Genomic DNA, 20,752 nt, shown 5'->3' on the forward strand with positions numbered 1-20,752 from the left:
CACGAGGCCGGCTCCTGAAGGAGTGAGCGGCCCTGTGGGGCCCCAGGCCAGCCTCCCGCTCTGTCATAACATTGCCCTTCCCCGGGCCCGGGCTCTGGCCGGCGCTGGGCAAGCCTCACTCTGCTCACCAGAGCATTTGCTGAACTGGGAATACCATTCTTTTTTTTTTTTTTTTTTTTTAAGATTTTATTTGTTTATTTGACCGAGAGAGACACAGCGAGAGAGGGAACACAGCATGGGGAGTGGGAGAGGGAGGAGCAGGCTTCCCGCGGAGCAGGGAGCCCAGTGTGGGGCTCGATCCCAGGACCCTGGGACCATGACCTGAGCCGAAGGCAGACGCTTAACGACTGAGCCACCCAGGCGCCCTGGGAATACCATTCTTAATACAAGTAAAAGCAGCCTGTTTCGTGGGCAAGATTTCCTCTGCTATTTCTGAGCACACAGGGCAGTGGGATTCACTATAATCACATGGCCATGCTGTCCTCACCACCATACTCTTCATCCCCCCCAGACAGAAACTCTGTGCCCATGAAGCACTCACACACCCCCCACCCCCCATCAGCCCCTGGAAAACTCGATTCTACTTTCCATCCCTCTGACGTTGACAATTCTAGCTACCTCATATAAGGGGAATCCTACAGTCTTTGTCTTTTTGTGTCTAGCTTCACTTAGCACAATGTTTTCAAGGTTTACCTGTATGGTGGTAGCATGTACCCAAATTCACCTTGACGGTTGCCTGCGCACACACATTTTGCTTATCCATTCATCACTTGATGGGCACTACTCTGGCCACTGGACAATGCTGCTTTGAACACGGGTGTGCGAGCATCTGTTTGAGTCCCTGCTTTCAGTTCCTTTGAAGTGAATTGAGGGCAGCTCCGGCACCCCTTGCCCGAGGAGAGTCTGTCCCTGCCTTGCTCTGTCCAGCGTGCTCACGTGTCAGGCTCCCCGCTCACCAACACCCTCTGCTCCCTCCCTGCAGGCTCAGCCTGATCAGCCCCTCCCCGCACCCCCTGCTCCTCCCTGCGTGCTCATCAGTGCCCATCAGCTCTGGGGGCAGGGATTTTGTCTGCTTGATGGATCTCTGGGTGCAGTTTCATCATCCAGGGAAGCAATGAGCATGGATATTAAATAATAGTTATGAAAAAGGAAAGCAAAACCCATGCTGGCATTATTACACAAGGTGTGATGCATTGGAAGGACAGGGTAGACTTACCCGTCTGAGTCACACCCAGTTTATTTGTCAGATTCCTCAAATTGTGCAAATGGCCCCTTCCTCATCTAATGGGTGTTTGCCACCCACAGCCAGGCTCCAAGGATTCTTGCCTTCCTTGTCACTGCTTGGATTTGAGCTCTTCTGGGAGTGAACCCCTTAGACTCCACAGGAGCTGAGAAGCGACAGATAGTGAGTGGCACGTCAGAGGGAAGATGCAAGCCACACATGATAGGCCCTGCTCTTGGAATTGAACGCAGTGCCTAACACAGCTCGAAGGTGTGATGGGGCCTCTGCGGCTTCCAGGAGTGAATGCCTGCTTGGTCGCCATGCTCAGCCCTGCCATGTTAGCAGGACAGCGCCGGGGCCAGCCCTGAGCCACCAGGACCCTGCTGCCCCCAAACTTCGGCCGGCTCCTGCTAACTGCCCCTCGTCTAATTGCTGGTGAGTCACGTTGCCTAATGCCCCTCGGATCGACAGCATAATTTCCTTTCACAGCTGCGGTGGAGCTCAGCTCCTCGGCACAGAAGAACTGTGGGGTGCATCCTAACCGCATCTGATACCATCGGTTTGAAAAACTTTCCTGCCATCATCCCTGGTGGGCTGTTGACTACAGGAGAAAAGTCTGGATTTCCAGAATACTGGTGCTCTCCACTTTCCCTCCAATCATCTCAGGAGAGAAATCTCTGAGCACCAGCGGGCTGTGGCCACACCAGCTGCCTCTTGATGCCTGGGAGCAGATGGACGTGTGGGGAAGCCCCAGGTGGGCCCTCAGGTGCAGGCCGGGGTTCCTCGGGCGTGTTCCACTGAACCGAGGCTCCGGCCTCCAGCCTCGCATCAGAGGGGCTGGGACTCTCAGCCTCTCACCTGAAGGCAGGAGGTGTGCACTTCTCTGAGGGGACCCACACCCGGGCTAGACTTGGGGACTCCTTCAGCACCTGCCCCCCCAACCTCCCTCACCTCACTTACCTGCCTCTGTGTCCCTTCGGTCTCTCCATCCTTTGCTGCACAGTTGGGCAGGTTTGTTCTTCCTCCTCTAACTGGAGAACACAGACGTCCCAGCTGTCCCAGGCTCAGAAGTAAAGTTGTCACCGTGTGCCATGTGGCCGGCCTGTGGGGGTGGGGGGACAGGGAGCCACCACAGGGTTGGGGGGTGCAGCAAGAGACATGGGAGGCTCATGAGCAGTCCGAGGCTCAGAGGGCAGGTGACCGGCTGGCATGAGATGGTCCTGGGACCAGGTCTTGGACGTGGGTCTTTTGCTCAACCCCCACCCTTACCCCCCACCCCCCGGCTTGTCCCTGACATGCGCACACACCCGGGAGTGCAAATCTAGCAGGGTTCCACCTCTGTTCTTCCCCCTACGCTGACCTCCCTGTCCCAGCCTTAGATGTGGAACAGACATGGTGGTTCTGTCCGGTCTGTGCAGAGACTGGTCCTTACTCCAACCGCCTCATGTCTCCAGAGGATTTGCTATTTAAAGGCATCCTGTGATTAATCTTTTCATAAAGAATCAGCCCACTTTTCTGTTGAGAATATCTGAATTTTCATAGGTGGGGTTTGCTTAACGTAAGGTTGCCAGTTGAAAGAAAGAGAGAGAGGGAGAGAGAGAGGGAGAAAAGTACAGATTGCTTAGTGAAATCTGAATTTCAGATCAACAACAAATAATTTTTTAGTTTAAGTACATCCCAACTCCTGCATGGGACCCACTGAAGTGCACATGTGACTGCGGACCTGCAGGTCATCTTCTGTTATGGGGTGAGTGTGTCGCCTAAAATCCACATGTGGAAGTCCTAACCTCCCATACCTGTGAGTGTGACCTTATTTGGAAGTATGGTCATTCAGATGATCAAGTTAAAATGAGGTTATTAGGGTGGGCCCCAATGTGCTCATAAAGAGGGGGGATTTGGCCCCAGACGCGTACACGGGGAGAGCGCTGTGTGAAGATGAAGGCAGACGTCCCTGTGATGCTTCTACAAGCCGAGGACCACCGAGGACTGCCAGCAAACCACCAGCAGCAGGGGAGAGGCTGAGAACAGATCCGCCCTCGCAGCCTCCGAAGGCGCCGACACCACCGACACCGCGACCTTGGACTTCTGGCCTCCAGGACTTGACGATCATGTCTGTTGCTGAAGCCTCTCAGCGTGTGGTGCTGGGTCTGGCAGCCTCAGCAAACCAACAGGGCTGGCAGCCCCAGCCGAAGCCACCGTTCTTGCTCTTCTCGCTCTTCCCGCCCTGGGCCCGGGGGGGGCTCGACGATGACGCACGCAGGTTCCCGCGGCTCTTGTGATCTGTCCCGTGGCATTCAGGGGTAGTGGAAGGAAAGATCATGCCTGGCTGAGTGAGGCCTGCTTTACGATTCAGGTCAGAATAAAGGGGGCCCGGGCAAGAGGGAGCCGGAACACCACCACGCTGGGCTGTGAGCAAGGCCGTGCGTGCCTTCAAAGGGAAGCCAATGCCGCCGAGCCTCGCGTGACCCGGCGCGCTGGCCACCTTTGCGGGCGGAGGGAGCACGGTGGAAGCCCCCGGGACTGCCACAAATCCATGTTTGAGGAAGGATGCGAGCAATGCCTCTCTTTCATGGCCTGAAGAATAAAGCGGCCGTGAAATCAGTGATGCCACATTATTGCTTCCTGGTCATGCGGGATGGGCTTCCTTCCCGTGGCCAGCACCCCCAGAGCAGCGCCTCCCGCTCTGGAAACAGGCTGCAGACACGTGTATCCTGGACAGCTGGGTTTGGGAGTATTTCCTCTTCATTGTTTGAAGGAACACTCAGGGGGAAATATGGAAAAAGCCAGAGGGTGCACGCAGGCCGCCTGACCCGGGAGGTGTGGCCAGGCCCAGGGGAACGTGGCCTGCCTGCCACAGGCGTGGGCACGGCCTCCAGCTCCCGAATGCCTGGGGAATGGCATCCTACCACCTGAGCCTTTTTGTCCCGATGGCCTGTAGAGCTGTTGTTCCTCACAGAACAAGTGCAGCGTCATTTCAGGGGGGTCTGGGGGCTCCCCACTGCCTATAGTGATGTGGGGGCCTGGGGAACCACGCTGGGGGGCGTCCCCCACTGCCCTCACGACAGAGCTGCCATGTGGGGCTTTCACTCAGCTCCCTCTGGGGCTGGAGAAAGGGTTCTGCCAACGGTGGTGGGCTCTCACCCACGGGGCACACTCCCGTGCCCTCCAGGTCCAGCACCACCGTGCACACGTCAGGAGCCCCGTCAGAGTGGTCCCCCGAGCCCCCCACACCGCATGGAACCTGCACCCCATTGGGTTGCTGCATTAATTATTACTGCACAGAAGTTTCCAGCAGGCTTAAGTCCAAGCTAGAGAAGAACCAGGTGAATCAAAGAAGTGCAAACTGCCTTAGCAAGTGATGACTGCCCGTCGAAGGATGGGTTCAAACAGAAGAGGGGCAACCGCATCACAGGAAGCTACGTTCATCACTACTGGGGCCGAAGGTACGGGAACAAGTGGTCGTCCGGGGCCTTTCGACTGGTGATTCTAAGAATCGTTATAACAGACCAGAGCACCCAGGCCCTGTAGGCTGCATTAGACCTGGCCTGGAAGGACCTGTGAGCCCAGCTTCTCCCTGATCCCACTGCCCTCTAAGACACCACTGTTTCCTTTAAGTTTTGGGGTTGTAGAATACGATATCCCCAGTACCTCTTCTCCCCTTCTTCCAACAGAAATCCCAAATGTTAGCAAAGGACCCCTAGGAATAAAGACTACACTTCCCAGCCTCCCTGGGGCTAGGTGTGACCATGTCAGTAAGTTCTGGACCAGGGGATATGACAGAAGTGATAAGTACCATTTCTGGGAGTCAGTGCTTCTTAAGGAAGGAGCATCCCTTCTAATCTCCTGCCTCCCCAGCACAGTGGCCAGATTTCAGCAGCCATTTTGGGCTGTGAGGACGAAGGATTCACCCGAGGGATGAGTCCCTGAAAGCCGAGAGGAGCCCAGAGATCCTGGTGATTTTGTGGAGCTCCTGTACAGTCTGACCTTCTGGAACACTGGAGGATGCAGCTTTGGATCTTTCTGCCTCACTTTGCCAGATGGAATGACTAATATATTCAATTGATGGCAATGTCCGAAACTTCAAATTTCCTTGAAGGGAGGGACTGTTTTATGTTTCTCTGTATTCTTTTCAGCATCTGGCACACAGTAACTGGTTTGATTGGATTTGATTTTATCCGACCTTTTAAATGCCCCGTTAGCCAGAGAGTCACAGATCTATGCAGCAACTTCTTGCTGTGTCCGATGACACTTCCCTCTTCCGTTCTAAAAATTACCTCTCTTAGGTTGAAGACAGGCCCTTTGTGAGGGATGCCAAGCTCACTTTGGACCCAAGTGAGGCCGATGACAGGTCTGGCTGACCTCACTTCTTAGATCCAATCTTTCCAGATGGGAAGTTCCCTCCAGAGGCTGCTGAATAAAGCCGATGACGGAGCCCATGTGCAGGCCCAAGGCCGGGGGAGGAGAGGCCTCCAGGAAGGAAGGGCTGGAGTCAGCAGTCCAGCTCAGGGCAGCCCCTGGCAGTGGGGCAGGCCTTCCGGTGTGTCCTGGAACTGCAAGCACAGGGGACCCCTGGAGCTGGGGAGCCACAGCAGGCCCAAACCACCCTCACTGAGGAGGTGTGCGCTGGTAGGAATGGAAGGGGACAGAATGTCAGGAGTGGGAGGGCCCGCTCCCCTGGGTGGGCTCTAGAAGTGGACAAGCCGTGGCCCTTTTTTTCTGACAGCAACAATTTCTTCCTGGCCAGGGGTGGTGGGGGACACTTTTATATCTTCCTTTATACACATCTGCCTTGTTTTTCTGTTTTCAAAGCCTATTTGCCTACTCCTGTCATTCAAAAGGAAACATTTAAAATCGATTCTTTTTTTTTTTTTAAGATTTTATTTATTTATTTATTTGAGAGAGAGAGAGAAAAACAGCATGAGAGGGGAGAGGAGTCAGAGGGAGAAGCAGGCCCCCTGCTGAGCCGGGAGCCCGACGCGGGACTCGATCCCAGGACTCCGGGACCATGACCCGAGCTGAAGGCAGTCACCTAACCAACTGAGCCACCCAGGCGCCCTAAAATCGATTCTTAAAAAAAAGAAGCCATTAGCAAGGAAAGATAAAAACCCAGGAATGCCTATTCACAGCCTTCTCCGGGAATGGGACTTGTTTCCAACTGTGCGGTCAGCCAGACACGGGGTCACGGGTGAGAAAAGCTTCAGGAATTCCAGACATGGCTCTGGGGGAGAGGGGGATGTCAGGTAGTCACAAGGGTCAGGAAGCCCGGGGAAGAGTTACATGCATGTCTGCCAATGAAAGGACTCAAGAGAATATCTTTATTTCCACACTCAGTTTATTCCTGCAACCACCAAGCTGGGCTCCAGTAAGAAAAGGCTAAAAGCGCACAGCTTTGGGGGTTGGCTTCATGGGAAGACCCCAGAGTTAGGGTGGGTAAGGGAAGCATGCCGCTGGCCATGGGACGGTGTCTGGGTACCTCCCCCAGGAAGTACTTTGCACCTGTAGGAGCTAGAGACTGTGTATCGTGGCGTCAACCTGCGGCTCACAGTGACCCTCGTGGGCCCATAGTGTCTGCCCATTTCATAGATGAAGAAACTGAGTCTGACCAAGGTTCCCACAGCCAATGAGTGGCCCAGTTGGAACTGGTGCCTCTCGGGCTTCAGAGCTGAGCTGTGACTACACAGACTGGGTTGGCAGGCACAGTCAGTGCCCACTGAAGCGATTCGAATGTGCAGGGGATACTTAGCACAAATCATACCATCATTCACACATTTTCATTTGCTTATCAGGCACCCACTGTGTGCATGGCCTGGTGTGGAGGTCGTCAGAGGTGGGAAACATAACGTCAAGTGTTCCTTCGAGAGCCTGCCACGTGGCTGAGAAGCAAGGTGCACATAGAGGACAATGCCCAGTGTGCTGGGCCAGATCAGGTGAGCCGTGGGGCCCCAGGAGACGGATAGCCCCCTCCTGGGTTAAAGGTGTCATCTGGGAGTGCTTCCCGAAGAAAGTCGGGTTTGGGCTAAGCTCCAAGGCCTGAGCAGAGCAGGAGTAGGTAAGAACAAAGGAAGAACTTTCCAGAAGGGAGAAATGGCATGCGCAAAGAAAGGGTCAGAGACAGGCACGTGTTGGGCGTAACTGGGAGACGATACTCCAGCCTGGCTGGAACAGCAAAGGTCATGCTGGGGTCTGAAGGGACCTCAACTTGGAAGGTGCCCTTCTGATCCATGCCCAGCATGGATGAACCCTGAAGACATGATTGCTTCAGTGAGCAGTGAAATAAAGGAATAATAACAAAAAACAAATCGATAAATGAATACAGGGCCTCATTGTTTACTCGGGCTAAATCCTCTTTTAAATCCACCGATTACGCAAAGATTTTTGTTGCTGTTAAAATCTGGCTAATAGCTTTCCATCTTCCCTGTTGTCCTCGGTTGTTTGTGCAAACTAACTAGAAGGTTCTATATTTTTAATAAATGTGTTCAGAGTTCACCAAATCTCTTCATCGGGACGGTTTGTAAACCGGCTGGAGAGTTGTATGCTCGGGGTTTTTAAAGTGTGCAGATACGAGAGCATTGCCAGTGGCCCCTCCACCGAAAAAAATCACACAACGGTAACATTTTCAAACATATTTTCCAAAATGCTCAACTGTACAAGATAAAGCCATTTCTTGGCATTATCAGGAGGTCACTTCCGCTCTGAAGGGACAGACTGTGCGTGCGCACCTGTGGGCTGCGTCCGAGGCCCCTGCCAGGCCACAGTCATGTGAATCAGAGAAAGGGTCACTAGGATGGGACACTTGATTTTTGTTTGTCTTCAGCTCGATGGGCCTTTGAACCGTTCAGTCACAGATCACATTTAGATCTTTGTGGAACAAAAGATTTTCTTTTCACTCTGTCTTCGCAAAAAATGGAAAAGATTCAAATAATACATTATATGTTAATAAAAAATTTTTTTTAAAAATGGAAAAGATTCTACTATGTTTAAAGATATTTTTTTCCCTAAGACTTTATTTATCCACTTGAGAGAGGGCGTGAGAGAGAGAGAGCATGAGCAGCGGGGAGGGGTAGAGGGAGAAGCAGACTCCCCACCGAACAGGGAGCCCGACCACGACATGGGACTTGATCCCAGGACCCCGGGATCATGATCTGAGCCGAAAGCAGACACTTAACAGACTGAGCCGCCCAGGTGCCCCAAGGTTTTGTTTTTATAAAATACCCACTGATATCCGCATGTACTTCTTTGGCATCGATTTCTTTGCCTTCCTCAACAATGAAAGGAATGAATTCCCTGCTTCCCTATCTTTGTAACCTGATCTGGAATTCTTTTCTTAAAAAAATTCCAAGTAAAAATGCAGCTCTAGTAGCTTGCAGAGCTTCTCAATAACACATTGTTTGAAAGAGGTCATTTACAGTTGAGAAAATACCTTCCTTTAGTGGCTCATTAAAAAAAAAAAAAAAAAAGGTAGTTCTCTGTGCACTTCATTTAGTGACACATAATCTTTTCCAGATACAGTCACAGCCCCTGTAGTTTTATCCAATTGTACAGCACACTTCCCGCTGAATAAGTGGTTTAATGATTGCTCAGATTTTCCCTACTGTTCTCTAGGCGTCTGCAGCATTTGTTGGTGAAGAAATGCACTTGGGTTTGCTGTCACTCGCTATTCCCTTATTTAACCCGCTTACTCCTTTATGTTTGCCCGCTGCCTCTTAGACTTTTTCTATCAAAATCAAACTCAAAAGAAGCTCTAAACGTGTTTCATCAAATGTGCCAGAGATTGTGCAGACCCAGATGGAGTAGCCACATCCCGGAGAGTATGGAGGCGCCCCTTGGGCTCCGGATGCCGGGTTTTCCAATGTGTTGCTAACTGATAGGTCATCCCACAAGTCAGTGCCCAAGAGGCCCAGAGGAAGGTTTCTGGTCAGCAGCTGCAATAGGTATCAGTCTATGTTCCAAAAAGCCTCGGTCGGTTTTCAAAACTGGCTGCTTTGCTGCCATAGCCGATTCGATCTGCATTGTTTTTACTGGGTGTTTGTCAGCTCCGTGCCCTATTGTGTAGTGCGTGCTGACGTCACTGCGGACACGAAATGCACGTTGCTTTTGCACACCAATAACCAATTTCCCATTTCCTTGACACCTGCTGGTGACCAGCTATTCAATTCCCTTCTGGCGCTGTCCACCTGAAGCGCCAGACAGCCCAAGTGAAAGGCTCAGCCCTGTAAGACGACCTCCGCTTCAGACTTTAGCCACGGTGGGGTCTCCAGGGCACCCACACTCCTGCCCAGCTGCCTCCAAACTCAGGGGCTCCCACCCTGCCAATAACTCACAAGAATGACTCCCAGAACCCAGGACACTGCCTTCCTGACTGTCACGGTTTATTATCCCAGTGGGTACAAATGAGCAGGGGAGCCTCATTCCCATGGAACTGGGGTGTGCCACCCTCCCAGAACGTGGATGTGTTCATCCAACCCCATCATCTCAGGGGTCTTGGTGGAGCCTTCATTGTTCAGGTATGATTGATTAAATTGTTGGCTACTGGGGATGGAACTCAATCTCCAGCTCCTCTCCCCTCCCTGGAGGGACTGAAAGTTCAAACCCCCTAATTATGGCAGGGTCTTTCTGTTGACCTTTCAGAAACTTTCTAGCACCCTTTGGGTCATCTCATTAGCATATATACAAAATACTCAGGAGATTCCCAGGGCTTTAAGAGCTCTGTGCCTGGGACTGGAGACAAATACCATAACCATTGTTCACCTGGGCTTATATATTAGGATTATTTTCAATTTTAGGATTTTTTTTTCTGAACCATTTTGAAGCTACTTTTCCATTTGAAGACAGTTACTTTAGTTAAAATCAGATGACATATAATCCATAGGTCCATCATGACTGTTCTGGGTACAAGTGATCTGCAAACGTCACAGGATGCTAAAAAGAGACAGAACGTCAGGCAAAATGTGGGCGAGGGATCCCTGTATTCCGCATGCAGGAGTGACCTTCTAACAGTGTCAATCTGAGAAATAAATATTTGTAAATCTTACTCTTTTAGGATAACTGAGTCAGTGAGGATTCTTGAGGCTGAGTGATTCACTCACCCATTCATCCCACAAACACATATGGGGAGCTGCTTGGCGTTCAGATGCTGTGAGGAGTTGGAAGATACGGTTGCTCTGAGAAGCACACAGTGCAGTCATCGACCCAGAAGGGCAAGCAGACAATCCAACTCTCAGGTATCAATACCATAGGTGATAACAGGTGCCCGGGAGTGACACAGGGGCCCCTTACATCGGCCTTGAATCATAGGAAAAGGGTCAAAGATAGACTTCCAGAAGGTGGTGATACATGGGCTGAGTTTTGAAGGTCAAGGGAGAGATGACCGATGTTAGGATAATAAGATTCAGGAAAATAGAAGGAGTGGGGTGAGGCCCAGAAAGAAATTTCCTGAGGTCAAGTTGGGCGGAAGAGAGGTCAGCAAGAGGCCAGGTTATAGGTCTGTGCGTGAGGTGCCACAGAGTTTCAACTCTCCTCCCAGGGTAACGGGAGCCAATGACGGGCTCAAGGGAGGTGTCAGGGAATATTTGAATTTTAGGAAGATCTCTCTGACAGCAGATTGGAGGATGATCCAGAGAGAAGGGAGCCAGCTGGGGGGGTGGGGTGCCTCCAGAAGGCAAGCTCCCTGGGGCTAGCCAAACTCAAGGTTAAGGGCCATCCTCCACAAGATAGACCTCACTTTAGACACCAACCACAAGCTCAGGGGTCCCTGGGACCACCTTCACCTTGGAGCTGCAGGCTACGAATTTGGAGGTGCCCATGGACTCTCTCAGGCTTGATAATTCCCTAGAAGGACTCACAGAACTCAGGAAAGTGTTATTCTTGATGGTTGCAGCTGTATTATAGCCAAAAATCCAAATTAGAACTGGCCAGGGGAAGAGATACACAGGGAGAACTCAGGAATGCAGAGCTCCCATCATCGTGGGGGTCATGGTATTCTTTCTGCATCGAGTGTGATAATACTTGAAGACTATTGCCCACCAGGGATGCTCACTCGAGCTTTGGCATCCAGCATTTTTACTGGGATTTAATTACATAGGCACAACTGATTGAACCATTGGCTGTGGGATTGACCGCAACCTCCAATTCCTCATCCTGCCCCCCAGGTCAGGTTGATAGCGTGTGGCTTCAGTCCCGACCCCTTATTCACACGGCTGGTCATTCTGGTGTGGCCAGCCCCCATCCTGAGTCATCTGCTACCGTGAACTAGCAGGACTCCCTCATCACCCTGAGAAACAAGACACTCCATCACTCAGGATCCCGAGGCCTGAGAGGCTTGTCCCAGGAAGCGGGACACAACCACTCATGCACAGAACACCGAGGGAATGTGTGGAGTCCGGGGCCTGGAGATGGGACATGCTGGAAGGAAGGTAGGTCTGAGCCCTGGGGGAAGGACGGCTGTGGTCTGGACAGGGGGTGGGGCTTGTGAAGCAGAGTTTTATCTTTTTTTCCCCCCATAGTGTGTGCATTTGGGGTCTTGTTCAGGAAGCGTTTTCCAGTCTCTAGGTTACACAGATTCTCTGTTATATTTTCCTTCTATAGGCACATCTCAGAAATACTGTGGGTTCAGTTCCAGACTATTGCAATAAAGCGAATATTGCAATAAAACGCGTCGAATGAAATTTTTGGTTTCCCAGTGCATGTAAAAGTTCTGTTTATACTACCCTGTAGTCTCTTAAGTATGCAATAGCACTGTGCTTACAAACGTACGTCCCTTAATTAGAAAGTACTTTATTGCCAAAATATGCTAGCCATCGTACGAGCTTTCAGTGAGTCATAATCACTGACCACATAACAGATCATGGATCACCATAGCAAATTTAATAATGATGAAAAAGTATGAATTATTTACCAAATATTTCGTTACCAAAATGTGATACAAAGACACAAAGTGAGGGGCGCCTGGGTGACTCAGTCAGTTGACTGTCTGCCTTCGGCTCAGGTCTTGATCCCAGGGTCCCGGGATCGAGTCCCGCATCGGGCTCCCTGCTCGGCGGGAAGCCTGCTTCTCCCTCTGCCTGCCGCTCCCCCTGCTTGTGCTGTCTCTCTCTCTCTATCTCTCTGATGAATAAATAAAAATCTTTAAAAAAATAAAACAAAACAACAAAAACAACAGAAAATCGAAGACATAAAGCGAGCCACTGTTGTTGGGAAAATGGCACCAGGAGTTTTGTCGATGCAGGATTAACACAAACCTCCAATGTGTAAGGAATACAGTATCTGCGAAGCACAATAAAGCGAGGTATGTCTGTATTGGGTTTGTGATTGCAGTTATTAGTTCGTCTGGAGTCTACTATTTAAGATGTGCTAAAGGTAGAGAGGAGTCCAGCTTAATTTTGCACAAACCAGGACCAGTTTTCTCAACCCCACTTTCTGAATGAGCCCCCTCCCGTTTCTGTGGGGCCATCCTTCCCGAAGAGCAAATCGCCCAAGTATATAGGGAGCCATTTATGAGCTGTCTCTTCTGTTTATTACTTTACTTGTCTACTCCTGGCCTAGTATCAGACTGATTTTCTTTCTGACTTTCTACTTACAGACTAACAGCCCTGGCTGGGGCGCTGGAGCCTCGGAGCCGGCTTTGCCCAGGAGGGCCGGGCCAGAGAGGAGGCAGGGCCTCGGAGCCCTGCTCTCGGGGTGACCCACCCACCCACTCTGACGTCCCTGAGCCCCCGTCCGTGGGCCACAGGCCTGGCGCAACTGGGGGACTTTCATGCTAAGACAGTCCCGGGCAAAGCAGCACTGACTCAACCCAGAAATGAAGAGGTGAGGCCTCTCTTCTCAAATACCCCACCTGAGCTACTCACTATCACCAGTCTCAGAAATAAAGGTTTTCCAGACACAAGATCAAAGCTAAGAGCCAGAGGAGTATTAGGTTCCAGGCATTTCCAAACAAGCAAGCTCCACGATTGGTGCGTCCGCAAAGGCTGAGATAGGGAAGGCCCTTTTCTTTCTTTTCTTTCCTGGACTGCCAGGGGAAACAGAGCTAAGCGAAGAGCGAAGAGCGGCGGCCCGGGGTAGCCAGCAAACGTGGATTTGTTAACAAGGCACCGCCGGGGCAGGACTGGGGACGGTGGGGAGAGCCGGCTCTGCCTGTCATAGCCCAGGAGTGGTCGGACAGGAGGCGCCTCTCTCTCTGAGTCCCGGGGCGCAGCCCTGCCAAATATGGGACGTGGGCCACCGGCTGACAGCCCCGGAGGGCGCGCTGGGAGGAGCTGTGGCTCCGCCCAGCCCAGCCAACCCCTGCTTTGGGGGCCACTTTCCCACCTGGGGAGGGTCCCACGGGCAAGATGACACTTGGGAAGACCAAGAGTCAGGTGAGCAGGCTTTCTGGGTGTCTGAACCCGGACAAGGGGCCGCTGCGTGCCGGGGAAGACCTGGATGTCACCACTCCCCGTGGGGGCCCCAGGGTGGTCTCGCAGTGCACCCACCAGACACCACTCAGGTCCTTCGACCAAGGCTCCAGGTGGCCCCTGTGTCTCTCTGCCAGGTGTCACCAGCCCTGAGCGCATCCCCCCGGCGGAGGGGCAGGGAAGCTCCTGGCAGCCCGCAGCGGCTCTGATGTTCCATCAGCCTCCTCCCCGCCCAGCCACCAGCCTCGGCGCCCCGCTCAGGGTTGCCCTAGAGAAGCCAGAGCCTTCTTTTCTCTGCCGGTCCTCCAGATGTTTGATCAGCACTTCCTTCTCCGTGAGCCTCCCACGTTCTCCGGGGTAACACACCCAGCCCCGCAGCAGGTTGCAGGCTCGCCAAGGCCCGCGCCACCCTGGCTGGGCCCAGCTGCGGAATTTGCAGAAACATTTAATAATTCAGGAAAGCCCCCTTGTTCCTCCTGTGTCTCGCCCGCTTACACGCCGCTGCCACGCTCGACAATTCTGACACCAGAGGCGGGGGTTTTCCCCTGGATTGCGCGATTCCTTGACACCAGCTGGAGGTCCCAGCACTGAACTCGATTCTGGCACCATCTGCCTGGAGAGCGCATCGGGGCCCACGGGTTAGTGGCTCAGGCCCACCAGACTTCAGCCGCCAATGGCAATTCCAGATTGGCACCTGTGTTTCTTTTTTGTTTTCTTTATTATTGCTTTTTTTTCTCTTTTTATTAACATATAATGTATTATTTGTCTCAGGGGGCACCTGTGTTTCTGACTTCCTGGCTGCAAATTGCAGGTTCCCGCAAACTCTCCCTTCGATTAATTTGCTAAAATGGCTCTCAGAACTCACACAAACAGCTTATTTACTGTTTGTGAGGATACAACATCCAGCTGGAAGAGATGGGTAGTGTGAAGTGCGTGGGACGGGGATTCCCTCCGTGCACGGCGCCACCCCCCACCCCAGCACCTCCATGTTCTCCCAGCCTGGAAGCTCTGCGAACCACGCCTTGTGGGATTTCATCACCTAAGCACAATTGATCATTAACTCCATCCCAGCCCCTCTTCCCTCCCTGGAGAACGGAAGGTGAGGCTGGAAATTCCAACCTTTTAATCACGACTTGGTCTTCTGGTGACCGGTCCCATCCAGCAGCCTGCCCAGACTCACCTTAGAACAAAGACATTGCTATCACCCAGGAAATCCCAAGGGATTTAGGAGCTCTGTGTCAGACTGCCGTCAAAGACCAACTATTTGAACAAAGGATGCTCCTAGTGCTCTTATCACTTAAGACATTACGAAGGTTTTAGAAACTCTGTGCCCAGAACCAGGGGCAGAGACCAATATATGTATTTTCTAGCATCTACCATTAATGCAGAGTAAAAATGTGGGGCCCTTGTTCAGAAATCAGGACACATTGCAAAAGAACAGCTGCAGAGGGTTGAAGGAACTCAGGGCCCTTTGTGACGGCACAGACCGCACACCCAGGAAGACAGCCCCATTGTGGTCACTCCCTCCTGGGTACCCTCTGGCCTATCGGTGTCCCCCTCAAAGGGCAGGGGTCCGGCTCGCTGGGCCTGGTCAGAGCGGGCATCAAAGCTAGTCACGTCTCACTCCCTTGCCCGGCACTGCAGCCTATGGTCAGAGAGGAGACGCTGTCCTCTGAACCCCCGCAGGGCTGGCCAGGAATGCAGATTCCAGCCCCCCGCCCCCAGCCCCCAGACCTCCTGGATCAGCGTCTCCAGGTGTGAGCTGGGGCCTCTGCCTTCTAAACCTGGTGCTCAGCTCGCGCTGCTGCAGGAGGAAAGGCTGAGGATCACTGTTGGCCCCGGGGCTGGTTCTGCAGCCCAGCCTGTTCCTGGAGCTGATTGTGAACTAAACGTGGCCTTCTTCTCCTGAGGGCTGCTGGTCAGCCCCATCGCCCCAGTCTTGGCGAGAGCAAGGGCCTTCCGACCTTCTCCTTGCAAGAGCAGGCCTGCCCCGACATCAGACAGTGGCAGGCCTGAGTGCTGCCCGGTTGCCCGAGTGGAAGGCTGAGGGGCCTGGGGCCCATTTGGAGCTCCTGCCACAGGCCCCCGAGGCCGGACGAGCGAGCAGGGCCACTGGGGTCCCGGGCAGCTGGGAAGGAGGCGTGGAGGTCAGAACATACTCTGGAGGGAGGGGACAAAATGCGGGACTGCTGTTTGCAGCCAGAGCTGCGAAGCTCGGCGGGGCTGCCGGGGGACCGTGACCGGTGGCCGACTCTGTGGCCTTCCTGCCAGGCCCTTCTCTTTCCTGGGCCTCCCATCCTGGCTTTCCTTCCTCATCCCCAGGCCAGCTTTCCTTTGGGCTTCAGCCGCTCAGCGCATGAAATGTGTCTCCTGGGGCCTCCCAGTGCCCCCAGGGCCTCCCAACCGGTCAGAGCCCAGGGCTCAGAGTTGAACTGAGGTCTGTCTGGGGCCAAAACCGGAGTCCGAGGTGAGAGAGGAGCCTCGTGTGGCCCCAGACACTGGCCCATGTCTGCCTCACTGGGAACAATTGAGAAAGGAAGCTGGTGGACTCCCCACCGACCTCCCCACCCGCCCCGCCCCCGCCCCCACCATGCCTACCTTTGGAGGATGCTTTCACAGCACCATGTCATCGCACCCTGCGGTCTAGGGGGCATGGTTTCTGTTTTTGAGCAGCAGAAACCGAGTCTTCACATAGAAGGTGGGAAAGGGTTCATGAGGCAGGAGGGGGCCATGCCCATGATTCTGAGAGGAACGTTACAACGTACCCTGTGAATGGCTGCAAAGCAAACCTTTAGGGACAGAGGTTTTTCCCAGGAGGGAAATGGCCCCGGGGACCAAGCCAGGAGGTCTGGGCCCTGAGGGGCTCTGCGGAGGGGATATGCATGTTTTGGGGCTATCCTCAGGACCAGGCGTCTACACCCAGCACTTCAACCCCCCTCCAGTGACTGGGCCAAGTCGGGGACTTCTCCTTCCCGGAGCAGAGGAGGTCGGGGTGGCAAGGGGGGATGCAGGGAGTGACCCCAGCGGAGGGACGCAGCTCCGGACGCTGTGCAAACCACCAACGAGGCCACGGGTTTTCTCCGTGACTGTGGCAGTGGCCTGGGCGCCTGCAGGCACGGCGTGGGAGCTGTCACTCTGCGGACCCCAGGAAGAGAGTCCAGTGGTGACAAACTGCTCGAACCCCGCCCGCTAGGCGAGGGCCTGGGCAGGCAGCAAGGGCCCAGTGACCCTCCCGGGGCTTGACATTCATTCACTGTGTGTGAAGGAGGCCCCAGCATCAGTCTGAGCGCACAGACCAGAGCAGGGCGGACAGGAAACCTGCATCCAGAACATTCCTGCTGAAACTCGGCGACAGAGCAGGGCAAGGAGAGGTGCTCCAGAGACGGAAACCTCCCAGGGCTGCCGCTGGGGCAAATGCACGCTCAGCAGGCTTAATCCAGGATGCTTTGTTCTTTGTTCTTTTTTTTTTTTCCTTTTGGTTGTTGTTTCTTGTGTAAATATTACAGTTCTTTTGTCTTCATCAAAGCCCTACGCACTTATGTGTCTTGTCTTGCTCGGCAGTTTCTGAGCTGGTTAGACAGAGCCCCGTGTCCCCAGATGAACCCGGGATTTCAAAATGATCTCCAGCCCTGATTGATCCCCAGTCCTTCCAGAGACGTCCTCCACAAGCATGATCACCCGGCGATTGAAAAGCAACACAGTGCCTGGTCCCACCCCAGAGACCCGGATTTAGTGGGATGAGAATCTGCTCCCCCAGTGAGTCCAACACAAGGCTTGGGCAGGAACCGCGGCTCCAGGGGAGCTCGCTGGGCAGGGCTGCACGGATGCTCGCCGACCAGCCGGAGGCAGGAAGGGTCCTGGGTTCTTACCGGTTGTGTGATTTTGGCAAAGGCTCTGAGCTCCCTGGGTTTTGGGTTCCCCACATGTGAGTCGGGACGGCAGCCCTGCCTTCTATGTCTCCCAGGACTGTGGAGAACATCAAATGATTTCAAGGATGGGCCAAATGCAGGCCAGCAACCAGGAAATGCTCTGTCTCTTCCAGGCGGCGCCTCGGGGTCGTGAGTCTGTCACCTTGGGAAGGGCACCAAGCCCGCGTGGGCTATAGACACAAGTCCAGCAGGAAGCCAGATGGATCCGCCCTCCCGTGGGTTCTGCGACTGTGCAGAGGATCTGCCAGGAGGCGGTGGGAGTGTTCTTTCCAAGGGCTTCTGCAGTGAGCAAGGGCTGGGCCAGGTGGGACACAGCAGGGACCAGGGAAGATGGGCAGATGCCAGGAGGGCCCATAAACAGTTTCTCTCATGGGAGGTTTCACCTGGGTGTGGAAAGAAAAGTTACAGTGCAGGAGTGATCGGAGATCCTGGGGCCATACTGCCTGGGTGAGAATCCAACCTCCATCCTGGAGAAGGTGCTGGAGCCTCAGTTTCTCCATCAGTACAAAGGGCCTAGAGCCGCTCTGAGGACTAAACGAGACCATCCAGACCCGCTGCTTGCTTTCAACATTGTGTTATCACAACCATCACCACCAGCACAGAGGGCTGATGACAGGCACTGGGTGGGTGCAGCTCGTTTCTTGTGGACAACAATCCTGCTGGAGGTCCTATCTTCCCTCCTTTTCTCAGGGAGACAACTGGGCCTCAGGCTGAGTCCGCTCACCTGAGGTGACAGAGCCCGTGAGTGGGGACCGAGCCAGAATTTGAACTCACGTCTGCCTAACCCCAGAGACTGCTGTCCTCAGGTGCCTGGCCTTGTCCAAGCGAGCACTGTTTCTGAGCTGTTTGTAAATGGGAAGGAGATTGGGCCCCGGGCAGCTGGGGGGCAGGGCTGGTGGCCGCTTGTCTGACAGAAGCCCCTCAGTCCCCCAGAGAGGAGCACAGGGGACATGTGGGGGGCAGGGGGCGTGGGGAGGCCCCGAGAAGCAGCCACAGGGGATGAGGCTCTGGGGTCTGCTGAGCCCCTATTATGTGCCCCAACACATTTGCTGAATCCTGAATCCTCACGCATGGCGGGGCTATCCTGGAGATATCTGTGATCTGTGACAGACAAGATAACGACCAGACTCTGCGTCCAATCGCTGGCAAAGACACAGAGGTTTACAAAGGATTGCGACGGACAGCAGATGGGCCTCTTAAGGGAAAGTGCCAGGACCTGGGCTCTGGGACGGCTGGGTGCTTTCTGCCGCGGAGAGGCCCCGGGAGCACCCAGCACTCACACCTGCCCCCTGGGCCTCTGCAGGGCTAAGGCCTCCACTGCAAGGCCTCTCTCTCTCTCTGCATCAGTGTGGCTCCCCATGGCTGCTTCACATTCTTCTCTGGGATCCCCGGCTGGAATGGGCTCTGCCCTCCAGTCTGCACAGCTGTCCTGCCTGCATCCGGGCACCGGCCCCACCTTCCTGCCCCCCTGACAACACTGGAAAGGCAGCTCGAGGAACAGCTGGGCCTGGGACTCCGGCACTGGGTGGGTGCTCCGTCCTGTGCCTCCATTATTCACGGGGCTGACAAGCAGGCCCACAGAGAGGTTTCTTTCTTTTTTTTTTTTTAAGATTTTATTTATTCATTTGAGAGACAGACAGACAGATAGTGACAGAGACAGCGAGCGAGCGCACAAGCTGGGAGGAGAGGGAGAAGCAGGATCCCCGCCGAGCAGGGAGCCTGATGCGGGGCTCGATCCCAGGACGCTGGGACCATGAGCTGAGCCGAAGGCGGACGCTTAGCCGACTGCGCCCCCCAGGCGCCCTGGGGGGAACCACTGTGAAGGGTGTGAGCTGGGTGGACTGCTGCTAATTATGTGGAGAGTTTGAAGAAAGAAATGACAGGCTCAAGACCTGCTAACAGAATCACACAGCTTGTCTTTGCAGCTGAGGCTAATGTGACTCAAAACAGAGCAGAGGGTCACCGGCTGGCTCTGTCGATTAAGCGTCCGACTCTTGATTTCAGCGCAGGTCATGATCTCGGGGTCCAGGGATCGAGCCCCACTTGGGGCCCTGCGCTCGGTGGGGAGCCTGCTTCTCTCCCTCTCCCTCTGCCCCTCCCCCTGCTCACACGGGCCCTATGAATAGATCTTAAAAAAGAGAAAAGAAAAGAGAATTCACTTGCCATTTCATTATTAAAAAAACCAAACTGAGCAGAGTCTGACTTTAACACCGAGTGAATTCGTAGCCCTTCTGGGCCTCTTAAGGGAAAGTGCCAGGACCTTGGAATTGTGGGAGCACTTTGGGAATGTTTGCTGTGCTGGGATTCCCAAGGCCCGGGAGCCCACAAAGCAGTCCGTCCCTCCCAGCTGAGAAAGCTCGACCTTTCTGCTTCCTCCTCACCCATCGGCCCTTGCCTCCTGTGCACCCGTCACCACGCAAGATGAGGGAGATCAGCACAATCCTCAGGAAGGAGGAAGGCTACGCACCTTCCCCTACCAAAACCCCCAATATTTGTCAGTTTTTTAAATCCCAAACTCAGGGAATATATGTGAGAATGGATTTGAGAACATTAGACTGGGAAGAAAGAAATCGAATATTAGACTGGACAGCTGCACTTAGCAAAAATCTGGAGTCCCCTGGTAAGCGGGGAGTGGTGCTGTTGGCTCAGTCACGGACTGGAACCTGGACTCTGCGGGCCTGAGATAAAGAAAGGGAAGCTTGCCGAGGTTCCTTGCACTAACGTGGAGCGAAGTATCCACACACGTCCAGAGAATAAACGGTGGGCAGATTTGTGCAGCCCCTTCCCCATCACCACGGTCCCCCTGCGGACATAGTCCCTTTACCTGAGACTAGTTATCAAGGTTATCACCAGCATCTTTTTTCTTTTCTTTTCTTTTTAAAGATTTCACCTAGTTATTAGAGAGAGAGAGCAGAACGAGAAAGAGAGCATGGTGGGGGGAGTGGGAGGGAGGGGCAGAGGGAAAGGGAGAAGCAGACTCCCCGCTGAGCAGGGAGCCCGACGTGGGCTTGATCCCAGGACCCTGAGATCATGACCTGAGCCGAAGGCAGATGCTTCACTGACTGAGCCACCCAGGCGCCCCTCACCAGCGTCTTTGAAGAGAGATGAAGTGGATATCCGCCCCCAGAGCGGCCACGACCGCCTAGGATTTGCTGCCATGCTGGGCTCTCTGATTTCAGAGGGAATGATGGGATCCCTGAGGGGCGGAG

General features: G+C 53.9%; 1 long non-coding RNA gene across 2 annotated transcripts; it reads left to right on the forward strand.

Moving 5' to 3' along the window:
* Window positions 1–3,613: 3,613 nt before the first annotated feature.
* Window positions 3,614–20,466, forward strand: LOC135361704 (uncharacterized). 2 transcript variants are annotated; one of them, XR_010405394.1, is made up of 8 exons: window positions 3,614–5,848; window positions 6,097–6,407; window positions 7,009–7,149; window positions 10,263–10,443; window positions 11,371–11,634; window positions 12,801–13,027; window positions 13,752–17,370; window positions 17,657–20,466. It is a non-coding gene; the product is annotated as an uncharacterized LOC135361704 (long non-coding RNA). The 2 variants fall into 2 exon arrangements; XR_010405393.1 differs by having other exon boundaries at window positions 12,801–17,370.
* Window positions 20,467–20,752: the final 286 nt, after the last annotated feature.

Source organism: Mirounga angustirostris, unplaced genomic scaffold, assembly GCF_029215605.1.
Source record: "Mirounga angustirostris isolate CCGP_5_RB_7025 unplaced genomic scaffold, mMirAng1.0.hap1 SCAF_10, whole genome shotgun sequence".
In the NCBI taxonomy this organism is placed as follows: domain Eukaryota; kingdom Metazoa; phylum Chordata; class Mammalia; order Carnivora; family Phocidae; genus Mirounga; species Mirounga angustirostris.